This window comes from Ursus maritimus, unplaced genomic scaffold (genome assembly GCF_017311325.1).
Source record: "Ursus maritimus isolate PB19 unplaced genomic scaffold, ASM1731132v1 scaffold_10, whole genome shotgun sequence".
In the NCBI taxonomy this organism is placed as follows: Eukaryota; Metazoa; Chordata; class Mammalia; order Carnivora; family Ursidae; genus Ursus; species Ursus maritimus.
The window spans coordinates 56,555,174-56,568,457 of record NW_024423344.1 but is presented as its reverse complement, the minus strand read 5'-3'; the positions used below and the strand labels follow the sequence as shown (position 1 = coordinate 56,568,457).

At 34.9% G+C, this 13,284-nt stretch overlaps 1 non-coding gene across 1 annotated transcript; it reads right to left on the bottom strand.

The window, feature by feature from the left end:
- Positions 1 to 11,379: 11,379 nt before the first annotated feature.
- On the bottom strand, positions 11,380 to 11,532 carry LOC121101440. Its single transcript, XR_005833419.1, has one exon. It is a non-coding gene; the product is annotated as a small nucleolar RNA SNORA62/SNORA6 family (small nucleolar RNA).
- Positions 11,533 to 13,284: the final 1,752 nt, after the last annotated feature.

Sequence of the window (13,284 nt, the reverse complement as noted above, 5' to 3'; positions counted from 1 at the left end):
AAAAAAAAAAAAAACATCAGTGATGTAATAATTCAAAAAAAAAGTTATAATTCAGCAAAAAAGTAAAAGCAGCCCCCCTTTACATAGTTTTCTTTATAACAAAATCTAGGTCAAAGCTTATCTGTTAAAATTTTTTTGAGGGGTGTGGTCCCAGGGACATAAGAGTAAGAGAAAATGGGAAGTCCTGCAAGCAAACTTGTCCACAGATTTTTGAACAAACATAGCTGACTGATTGCTTGGCCATGCTGGATTATCTCCTAAAAGAGCATTTGAAACAAATGCATCTTGGAATAGCCCATCTAGTAGAGGAGAAGTAAACAGTGTAACTGCTGGAAACTTCCAAATTCACTTTATTTGTTAAAATCCACCCCGCCTTACTTTCAGGGATGCTGGCAAAATATCCCCAGGACTTTGTCACTATAAAGTCAGAGGACTTGGATACTGAAATTACTTGCTGAAATAATATTTTGTTTGTTTGTTTGTTTTAATGCTTGAGTAAACAAACAAAAAGAAAGGCCCAAGTGAATTCTCTTGATAGTAGACATAATTCTCCCAGAACCTCAAGGCACAAAGGCAATCTTTATCTTTTTGGTAATTAGAATTAATTATAGCAGATAGCAGAATAAACCCAAAGTTACCAAAGAGTAGTTTCAACCTCCAGTTCAGTCGAACCTTTATTTTGTTCATTAGTAGAGGCACAGACCATCTGGAAATTAAGGTCTTTAATTCAGAAGAGGCTAAGTTTTAGGGATAGAAAGCCCACATTATACAGGTGACTCAAAAAAGTGATGGTACAAGGAGTTATTTCTAGTTAATACATTCTTGCTACTGACATAGTGTTATCTGATTACCATTAGATTCATATGCTACATCCTAGAAGACAGCACTCAAATCCCAAAGTATAGACCTCTGTAGCTGGCACCTTAGTTAAGCCTGCAGTGAGCTATTACACCATTCTATCAGACCAGTTTCCTCTTGGTTCTGGGGAACATCGTAAGATCAGTGACTTCTGTGGTCAAGAGCTTATTGTCTCACTGACTTTGAAATATAATGAATGCATTAACCTGAGTGCGTCTGAGGCATAAGATATTCATGCATCAAGCAGTCTGTAAACACATTGATAATGGTACTTATGGAAACCTTTCAGATAAGGAAGAAAAATTCTATATCTAGAATACATATTGATTACTATAAGAATACAGTGTTTTCACTTCCAAGGTGGAATTGGTTAATTTAATCAACCTAATACCAGGTAGGTGAATGGTTGGTGCATTAAAGAATCATGCTTAGTTGAGTACTTAGTGTTTGTTTGTAATGCTGATAGGGTTGACAAATTTGAGACATAAAAATGTAGACTACTTAGTCAAATTTGAATTTCACACATAGAGCACATTTTTTTTTTAGTATAAATGTGTTTCATATACTAAAACAAACAAAAAAACTATTACTTATTTACAATTCACATTTAAGTTGGCATCGTATATATCATCTGGCAATTTTAGCGGCTATCTAATTGGATATTCTAAAGTGTTAAGTAGCAAGATCAGCATTGATGACAAGGTACTGGGATTTGAATTCCATTAATAGCCTCTATCACTGCCAAACTCACAACTTTAGTAAGGAGGCCCACTGGATAAATACTGGAGTTGCATATGATAGAGGCCAGTTGTGATCCATGGGGCAAGTCATCCTGTTTGAAATAGGTGACATGATTTGTGGGGCCCACTGCCAAATGAAAACTTAGGACCCTCATTCAAAAATCCCTATGAATTTCAAGTGAAAGCAGTGCATTAAACCAACTGTGGAGCCTTCTGAATGTGGAGCCATATGTGACTACCTGAATTACATATCCATGGAGTTACCCTTGTTCCTGTCTAGGTGGGTTTTGAGATACTCTTTGGGAGTAAATGTTCTCCTTTGGGAATTAATATGAGACAAAATGATATTTATGTACACTTTATATCCATTCCCATCGATCCATCCATTTAACTCCCCAGACTTCTTTGATCAGATCTCCTGTTATTTTTCTCTAGTGACTCCTAATCAAACTGGTCAAGCTACTCATCAGGGCGTGAGAGTCAGTGTACATCAGTACTTCAAGCTGTCTCTCCCCTCATATTAATTTGATGGCCATTTTCATCCTAGTTCTGTCCAGTGGAAGGATTTCTCTTTACCACTGTCCTTTAGTGACACTCATAAAAGAGGAGGTAAAATGGCAGTTCTTTCTGTCCAGTGCCAATATACTGCACTAACCCATCTCTTAACCAAGGCCAAGGCCTTTCTTAACTCTGTCAGCTGGTCATAAGAAATTCTCAATGAGGCCAGAGATATGAATTGAAGAAGAGCAACAGAGGAAAGTGACATAAGAGTCCAAGCCACCTATTTATATAATTTACTACAATTTCAGAATCTGTTTGAGCCTGAGCTATAAAGCACACTTCCATCATATAATGAATTGCAACTATCTCTGCACAACTTTATGAAATGATGGGTATACAGCTTGGGTTTCAGTTCCTAATTGTCATTACTATAACCTAGTAGCATATCAGGAGCTTTATCAAGAGAAAAAAAATATCTTGGCTACAAAAGTTGTTACCTTTCTCCAGAACCCTAGGATTTCATGCTGTGACTCTCCTTTAGGTTTTTCTGATGACTCTACACCGCATCCTTACCCACTATGCATTCCTCAAGTACCATCGAATATGCTAGGCCTTATGGATCATGTGACAGGTTTGCTTTCCTTAAAGGCTTGATTTGCTGCAGAGCATCTGAGTCCCACTCAAAACAACTACCTTCAGAATTACCCAATAAGTTAGTTCTAGTCCCAAATGTGGTAGATGCTGTCTCCAAAATCCAAAATGTTTCATGAAACATTGTGTCTCTTTCTTGAACACTGGAGCTGAGAGGTGCAAAAACTTGTCCTTTATCATAAAAAGCATATCCTAGCACCTCACAGACCACTGGACTCATAAAGATTTCATTATTGTGAAGGGCAATTTAAGTTCTGCTGAGTTACCTGCCAACCTCTGACACATATTTGTGTAGATAATTTAGAATATTCGACACTCCCCACTCACTGAATCCAATTAACATGACATGATCAATATATTGGACTAATGGAAAATCTGGTGGAAGTTTAAGTTGAACAAAGTCCCTGGAGACTAAGCTGTAATAGAGAATAAAGGAATTAACAGCTTTGATGTGAGACAATGAATGTGTATTGCTGCCCATTCTAGGGAACCATTAATTGCCTTTGCTTTTGATTCTCCCTACTGATGAATATCAAGAAGTAATTATTCACTAATTCATTGCTCACATACCAAGTGCCAAAAGTTTTGTTGTTCTCTTCCAGTAAAAAATAACCATGCCTGAAACAATTCCAGCTAAGCAGCTGCAATTGGAGCCGATACTTGGTTAGGTTTAGAGATAGACGCCTTCATCCATCTGGCTAATGCACTGACTAGGCAGGCAACTGAATGGGAGATATGGCACAACTACATTAGCAAACTTTAAATCTTGGTTAGTGTTACTAATCACTGTGAGTACTCATGGAATGTTTTACTGTTGCTGATTTACTATGTTGATAAAGTAGAGAGATTTGGATCCAGGGGAAATAACCAAAGTTTTATAGGTGACCCATTTGTCCCAACCGTAATTAGGTAACATCTTTATCAGGTAGCCTCCATAAGCTTTAGCTCTAGCTGGAGAACTATTGTGGCATTTCTTGTTCTTTTTTTTTTTTTTTAAAGATTTTATTTATTTATTTGACAGAGAGAGACAGCGAGAGAGGGAACACAAGCAGGGGGAGTGTGAGATGAAGAAGCAGTCTTCCCGCTGAGCAGGGAGCCTGATGTGGGGCTCAATCCCAGGACCCTGGGATCATGACCTGAGCCAATGGCAGACACTTAACAACTAAGCCATCCAGGCATCCCCATTTCTTGTTCTTTAATGCCAGTATCAGTGAAAAGTATCAAACATTTCTTTGAAAGTCTTGTCATTTTTCCTTGTCTATACTAATTCTGTTGAAAACACCTTCATGTCCTTTACTATTACAGGATTCTTCCTCAAGGGGACCAGACCACAATTTCAAACAATAAGCTATGGATTTGTGAACATATTTAGATTTTTGAACTACATTAGACCTGAAAACTGGAGGAAGGACCACACTTTTCCACTACCATAGCTGCTCACTAGCTCTTAAGCTTATATAAATCAAATTTGCATTATACAAATCAAAATATATAATAGTTGACCATCTATCTCTCTCCTAGGAAAACCACGATCTATTTAGTTATCATCACAGAGTCCTAAAGATCAAGTTATCCTGACAGACACACAGGTCATGCTACCCACTATGTATTAATTTTGCCCTCCTTGCCTCTGAATGTGAAGTCTTGTTATTTGGTCTGCCTTTTCAAACTCCCACCATATCCACTGATTATTAAGTAGTCCGTTACATTACGCTCCTACTAAAAATCACACTACGCAGAGAACAGCTATCATCAAGATTCTCAGAGATGTTGCTATCTCCCTTGTCAGCAGATTCTTTATTATCTTAAAGAAAAGAATGTTCTTTGGACACTCCAAGACAACATAATCAGAGGGTAGGTTATCTGGTCTTAATAATAAATCCATTGTAGCATTCACATTTCCTCTTACTTTAGACATTTTTGTCAATATTGTGGCCCTTTTCTTCACTTCTTAAAAGCATTCATAGCATCCAGTGCAGATACCACATATAGCTACTGGAAAGGTCCAAGACTAAAGATACTGAATTTTTTATAGAGTTGGCTCCAAGAGAGTATCAGTTGCCTAGAACTGCATATTGTGTCCAAAGATTCTGTGGCAAACTAAACTTTTCACTTTCCAGTTAGAAAACTATTCGAAGAGATTGAGTAGAAAATGTTGGACATGGAAATGTGTTTAAGTTTGGGGAATACATAGCAAGTGGGGCTGTGTTGATGTGGTTCCAGGAAACAATTCCAGCTAAGGCATAGTCAGCTGTCTGTATGAGTAGAAGAAAGGGAAAAAACTGGCAAAATACGTTTTCAGGGAAGGAACTGACTAAATTCTCTTGTCAAAGACCTAACCAAGTGGACATAGGTTTAAGGCAATTTTCCAAGCTGTATAAACACACAGAATGCTAATCAGGAAAGAAAATTAAAAGTCATAACAGTGACACAAAGTAATAAAGAAGCGTATTTTTTTTCAAGAGCATCCAATTGACAAAAGCTTGTAAATTTTATCTAGAATAAACATAACAATATATTTGAACTTTCCATATTGCTGATAAAGAAAAAGCTAAAGCTACCTATTTCAGGAACTGAATTGGCAATTATAGGGTCAGGCTAACACATATTTTGGCAGGTCTAAGAAAGTCAGAAACTGACAAATCTTTCCTGTTCCTTAATTCTGCTTTTACATGTGTTTCTCTGAAAGAGAATTGCACAAAAATGTGAAATCATTTCTTGCCAAAATTTAAGAAGCATACATTTTTTTTCTAATAAATCCTTTGATATTTAGTTGATGGAAGGATACATGACATGCTAAATTTTAGAAAGAAAAGATACTTTTAAATAAATTTAAGCTCTACTATTTTGGGGATCTGATAAAGAAAAATATATATATAATTAGCTTAATTCTCTCTTATTTATTTATTTATTTATTTATTTATTTATTTAATTTTTTTGAGAGAGAGCGAGCGTGATCAGGGGGTGGGACAGAGGGACAGGGAAAGAGAGAATCTTAATCTTTAAGTAACTTTGCACACAAGTCTAAATTCATGATAATTTTTGCCTTGAAGATAGTTGTTTGGCTACTGAATAGATTACTTTTTAATTCTTATAATTGGATTAATTCACATATGTTGTGTTCCTTGCAACTTAAAAGAAACTAATAATTGTACCAAAGTTAGGAAATGAATTTGATCATGGGTTTATAAAAGACAGTCCTCCTTCCCAATTTTGTGTGCGTGTGTTTTCTACAGGAACATAATGGTCATATATAAATTTTGAAATATGAAGTTTGAAAGACAGTTAAAACTTGTGCTCAATCTGGCAAGTATTTTAAAAGGCTGAGAATATGTTTACAGATCAGAACTAGGATGACTAGGATGACTTATATGAGCAAAACTATATGAGAAATATTTAAAAGTAAAATTCAGAAAGTTCATTGACTCATGGATATTGAGGATGAAGGAGTCTTTTATCTTCCTAATAATTAGGAAATCTCACTCTACTTAAACCAGCTAGAGTATATTATGTTCTCCGCAACAGAACTCTAAAGGGTACTCCAATCAAAGGGGGAATCCATGTGAAATAAAATGCTGAAGTTCAGGAAAGTGGTTGTAACATGGAATCTGTTGTGTCATAAAATTATATACATGAAGTATTTGAAACCAGAGGAGACATGCAAAGGAAATAGTCCTGAGAACAATATCAACTGTATTAGTCAGGGTTCTCCACAGAAACAGAACCAATAGGATAGATATAGATATATAAGAGATATTTTTATGCCATTGACTCCTGTGATTATGGAGGTTGAGGAGGTCTACTATCTGCCATCTGTAAGCTGGGGAGCAAAGAAAGCTAGTAGTATAATTCATCATATTTTGAGGTGAGAAGCACTAGTATAAATCCAGAGTACAAAGGAATCCAAAGGCTTGAGAGCAGAAGTTCTGATGTCAGAGGGCAGGCAAAGATGGATAGTCCAACTCAAGAGAAAGAGAAAATGAGCTCTTCCTTCACCTTTTTGTTCTATTCTGGTCTTCAGTGGATTCGATGATGCCCCCAACCTTCACTTTGGTAGAGATGGATCTCTTTACTCGGTGTACTGATTTAAATGCCAATCTCTGCCACAGACCTACCCAGAAATAATGTTTTACTAGCTATATGGTCATCTCTTAGCCCAATCAATTGACACAGAAAAGTAACTGCCATAATCATCCAAATGCAAAACTATGTAAGAATAGGTATAAGAGGGGTGCCTGGGTGGCACAGTCAGTTAAGCAACTGCCTTCACCTCAGGTCATGATCCCAGGGTCCTGGGATCAAGCCCCACATCGGGCTCTCCCCTCAATGGCAAGTCCGCTTCTCCCTCTCCAGAGCTCTGTGATCTCTCTCACTTTCACGCTCTCTCAAATAAATAAATAAAATCTTAAAAAAAAAAAAATAGGTATAAGAAATATAACAAGAGCACATTTTTGTAAGCCAGAGGAAAATAGAGTGTTACAAAAGCTCATGGAAGCAATTTTAATACCTTGGATTTCAGAAAAGACCAATTGGATGAAGACTGAAGATATCAACCATAATCATTCTGTGTGTGTGTGTGTGTGTGTGTGTGTGTGTGTGTGTGTGTGTGTGTGTGAGGGCCCTGTTTTTATGCACAAGGACAGTGAGTAGCAGTGTCACATTAAGCACAGGGAGATTTGTTTTAAGTGGACATAAGTAAGCTGTTTGATATTCCTCCCAACCTTAAATGTTTTGACTTTTTGCAAGCATATACTTGGAAAGGCCTTGAGGTAGGAGGCAGATGTGAGAGTCAATATCAACAAGGAGTTAAAGTGTGGTGCATCCCAGGATAGAACCATCCATGGGAAAAAGACGGAAGATTGATTCACAACTCTATTAATACAGATTTAACCTTTTATAAATGTTACTAGTTCTTACCTGCACAATGTAAAATGAATTCCACACAAATCTTCTTTAAATATTTTGAGATTCCTTTACTATATTGGTTATTTATAAAATAAGAACTCTAAAGAACTAAGACTTTCATGCACGTAAGTTGAAGTATAAACCATTATACTTAACAAATTTTGTGCATGAATAAATCCTCATTTGAATATCTTTGGTTGGGGTGTTCAGAATACATAACTCAGAGAATATGACATGATTTCCAAGTTTCAGTTTGTTTGTCAAAGCACTCAACCATATAGAAGAGTGGCTAATGATTTCTTGCTTAAATGTGCAATAAAATTACTAGGGATGTGAAACTCAACAACAACAAATAAAAACATTTCCTGACAGCAAAATAAATGACTAACATGCTTGAAAATGAATACATACTTATTCAATTTGCTCTAGATTTAGCTGTGTTGCATTCAGCGGGAAGTTGTCACAGAGCAATGAAGCTGCAGTATACACAGATGGTCCTGTTTCTTGTAGGAACAGACATCTGTATCCATCCATGGCAGCAGATCAGCAATTTCTTTTAATTACTTTCTTGAAAATTTCTGAGTTACTTATTTTCCATCTAGAAAAGAAATATGCATTCATATTTATCTTAAACTCTTGGCATTATATTAATTATATTACTTTGAAGCATAATTATTATTCTATTGCTATAATAAAATCACTAATATTATTTAATTCATTTTATTCTCATATTACTCCTGCAAGGTAGTTAGGAAAAATTTTATTATAAATATTTATATTTTAGGAAACTGACCCAGGAAGATTAAATCATTTAACCAACATTATTCAACTTGTAAATTTTAAGCCAAGAATTAAAACCTAATCATTTGATTACAAAATTATGGTATTTTACTATAGATATCATTATTTGTGGAATATCACATGCTGAAATATGATGAAAATAAGCTTAATATTGATTAAAATAGATCAACTAAAATATTTTGGTTTAATGAAAAAACCAGTCCAATATTTTGGCCTCACCAATACCATGATGATTTATAATTTTTCTTTCCTTTTTTGACTTTATAGAATTGTAGGTGTAAAAAAAATTAAAGCAGTAAAGAAACAGAAGAGAGGGAGAAATCACAACTTATCTTTACTTTGTCCATAAGATAAACTTCCATTAGCTAGCTAACATTACCTTGAAAATAAAATTATGACCTGTTTGACTAAACAGAAGAGCTGAGCTACACAGTAAAAGTAAGAGTCAGAAATAATTTGGCATTGTACAATCTTGGAGCTTCAAGAATATGTAATGGAAAGGCAATCTGATTCTTAATTTTCCTTTTAAGATCATCATCATTATTATTATTTTAAATTTTAGAGATAACATGGGGGTGGGGAGGGGCAAAGGGAGAGGGAGAGAGAAAATCTCAAGCAGACTCCCCACTGAATGTAGAGCCCTACTTGCAGGGCTTGATCTCAACACCCTGAGATGATGACCTGAGCCAAAATCAGGAGTGGGAAGTTTAACCAACTGAGCCACCCAGGTGCCCCAAGGCAATCTGATTCTAATTGTTACTCAGGATGAATTGAGAAAAGAAATTATCCGTTACACCGTTATGCACAAGCTTTTATTTCTTTAAAATATCCAATTTATGACTTAAAGACAAGATATACTTGCTTTAAAGATCTATATGATTTTGCATAATGTAACATTATGTTATTTTCCCTTATTCCATCATTTTGAAATTCTCAGACTTTTCTTCTAAGCTCAGTTCATATTTTGGGAAAACTTTTCCAATTTATTCCCCAAACCACCAGTGCAATACTTTCTCCTTCTTGATATATTTTTTGTGTTCTATACCTATCTCCTATAATGGACATTGTGGTTGAATGCTTATTATTAGTAGTAGTAGTATCATATACTTTCTACTCCCATTGTGTATCACCAAGGCAATTCTAAGTTCCAGGTAATTCTGGCTCCCTATCCTTCTTGCCTTTGCCACTTGTACAGTGAGTAGAACTCTATAACTTTGGACAGAGAAAAGAGAGGGAAAAAAATAAATGTTTTGCTTTATCATTGAATCATTACTTCAATCAAACCTGAATCTCATCTTACCTCTGTATTTTCTCTTTTGCCTTAATGGGTTTTCAGTTATATTCAGGCCAAAGCATCATAAAAGGTAAACACAATGTTCCAGGGACTATTCTTAGAACTTATATTACAAGTTAATTCATTAATTCACAACATCTCTATGAAGTTACTGCAATGAGGAACTAAGGCATAGAAAGGTTATACCCTTGCTCAAAGACATACGACTATTAAGTGGCAGAGTAAGGATTCCAGTTCAGGCAGTTTGGTGAAATACTCAAGCATCTTGAATAATATGACATATTGCTTCCATTAGTTCACATTCTACTGTGTATTTGTATCTGTGCTCCACTTCAGTTCTTACAGTGCAGGGGATATTTTTAATTGGTCTTTATTTGTCTGTGCATTTCTACCATTCAGCATCATGCTTGGAAACATAATCAAGCAAAATTATTGTTATGGGTAAAATGAGACCTGTTCCTTCTGCAAGTGAAAAATTACAAAGTAATGATTACTAGTAGAATGCTTCAGTAAAACAGAAAACCATTACCTGGAGAAACTAAAGATATTTTCGTTTGTTTCTATCTTCTCCCTTCCCTAGTGGCATCTGGCCTAAACATTCTCAAGCAATTCCTACCATAGCTGGAAAGATCTTAGTTTACAGAAAATAATATTTGAATAGCCTGTTGGCCAACTACAGGCCCCAGCCAGAACACTTGATAATGTATTCTTCAATTTAAAAAGCATTAGTATGTGATAACTATATATTGAATGTCATGCTATGGGGTCCTTTCGGTATTTTCTTTTCCAGTCTATAGGAGGTTATTTGGGAAACCTTGTTAAAGATTGGCCTGAAGAAATATTCAGATAGTGGTCCTTTATTGCAACAACTCAAAGTCAAAGTCTCACAACTCAAAGTCTCACAAAAATCAGTTATAGATAGCTATGGGCTTTTGAATTATTCCTTATAAGTAATATCAGAAACAATAGTTTTAGTGGTTGGCTGGTTTAATGGATTTGACTTTTAGGCTTGGAAAGAATATCAAGAGAAGGGAGTACAAACATTTGTGAGGAAAGAGAAACCAATTGAATATTTAAAAACATGTTTTGCTCTAATTTAGTTCCTGATTTTGTTGATGATTCATCTTTTTGTTTAAGGCTTAAAAGTATTTTTCCTGACTGTGAGAGCACTATGAATTGAAGACTTAGACCATTATTAGCATAAATGTTTTCTTTTCCCCATTGAACTCTTATCACAGGAAATGGAATTCTTTTTACCTGAGGCATCACTTAGTAATTAAAGAAATGTGGTTTCCTAATGCTAATTTCTGTAATAAAAAGGAAATGTATGAACACATTAAATTGAAAATTGTAGTGATAATAAAAGGTACATTTCACATGTCTCACATAGAATAATGGTTTTCTTGCTTTCTAAAATAGAATACTCAAAAGAAGTTTTTTTTTTCATTTTATTTTCTCATACAATATTTATTCCATGAAATGACTAAATATGCAAATTGACTGCTTTATTTTTTTAAATTTTGTGAGCTTCTTTTTCCTTTAGAACTTTGTAGATTTCCGCATACATATTTTATATATATTTTGTTAGATTTATGACTATTTCATTTTTTTAATTTCTTTTTTTTTTTAACTTATAGCAAGAATTACTACCAAACGCCACTCACTGGGCCAGGGATCCTTGTGGTGTTGATGAAAGACTTGCCCCTCATGTAGCACACTATCTACACTTGTGAATTCATCAGCCAGCCAGCAGCCTGAACTTCAAGCTTTAATAATGTCTGTATTTTATTTTTTGTGGCAATATGAGTGGTGCTGTATTTTTTATTTCAGTGTCAACTTACTTAGTGATAACATAAAAGAAAACAATTAATTTTTTAAACATACACTTTGTATCCTGCAATATTGCTATTATTGCTTTATTTGTTCCAGGGTTTTTTGTTGTTTGAGATTTTCTAAATAGACAGTTGTCATCTCTGACCAAAGATGATTTCATTTCTTCCTTCCAAATCTGTGTAAGTTTTATTCCTTTTCTTGTCTAACAGCATTAACTAAGACATCCAGTAAGATTTTTTTTTTAAAGATTTATGTATTTTAGAGAGTGGGGGGAAGGACAGCAAGAGAGGGAGAGAGTCTTAAGCAGATTCTGCACTGAGTGTGGAGGCCGATATGGGGCTCAATCTCACGACCCTGAGATCACAACCTGAGCTGAAACCAAGAGTCAGACGCTTAACCCACCATGCCACTCAGGCCCATCCAATAAGATCTTTAAAAAAAAAAAAAAGAGCAATGAGTGAACATCTTTGTGTTGTTCCTGATATTCATTAGAAAGCTTCCAGTTTCTCTGGACTCCGGGAAAGGAACTAAGGGTTACAGAAGGGAGAGGGGTGGGGAGATGGGGTATTAAGGAGGGCACATGTTGTGATGAGCACTGGGTGTTATACGTAACTAATGAATTGTTGAACACTACATCAAAAACTAATGATGTACTATATGTTGGCAAATTGAACATAATGAATAAATATATATAAAAGAAAGCTTCCAGTTTCTCAAATTAATTATGATGTTAGCTATAGAGGTTCTTTTTTTGAAGATGGTATTAACAAATTGAGGAAGTATCAAATTCCACTACCTAAGTTCTCTATTGTTAGTTTGATGACAGTTTTATTATAAATGCAGGCTGGATTTTGGCAAATGCTTTTTCTGCATATATTTATATGATCATATGATTTTTTGTAACAATAACAATAAAAAACCATTAATACTATCAGCAATTATAACAATATTTATTAAATAGTTAACATGTTTTGAATCTGGGTTAATTCCTCTTATATGGCCCATTTTATTTAACTATATCATTAAACCAATGTTTAAGATATTATCATCTGCTTTTTAGAGATGGTGAAATTTAAGTTCATAGATGTTAAATATCTTGCTCAAGAGTCACAAAGCAAATTAAGTGGTGCAACTGTTCATGAATTCAGAGATCCTAGTTTTAGAAGAAACTTCTAGTCACTATACTATTCAAATTTGCATGTTTTTGAACACCTCATTCACAAGTATTTTTTTAAGTGTTTTATTTATTGTGTATTTATTGATATAGTAGAAATCGGGAGGCAATTATGTTATTATCACATTTAAGAAGTTCATGGAGTCTTCAATAGTTATTCAACAATCTAAAGTGAATGAAAGGAAGTGGTTCTTCATGAGCAGCAAATCTACCTTATCTGATGGTATGTACCGAAGTCACACTGCCGCCACCACCACCAATATCACCATCAAAACCACCACCAGCACCACTACGACTCTGTAAGCCTAAAAGCTCCTTGAAAATTAAGCTCATGAATACTGTACTATCCACCCTTCTTAATAACTTTTTGAGACTGTGAATGTCTAAATTGATGGTTCATAGTATGATACACCCATTAATTAAAATTGTATACTTGTTTTGTTAAGAAACAAATAGAAAATATTGCCTCAGTAGTAAATAAAATAGTGATTCTCAAATTTCAAAGGCGAGTTTGATTTTTGTCTTTA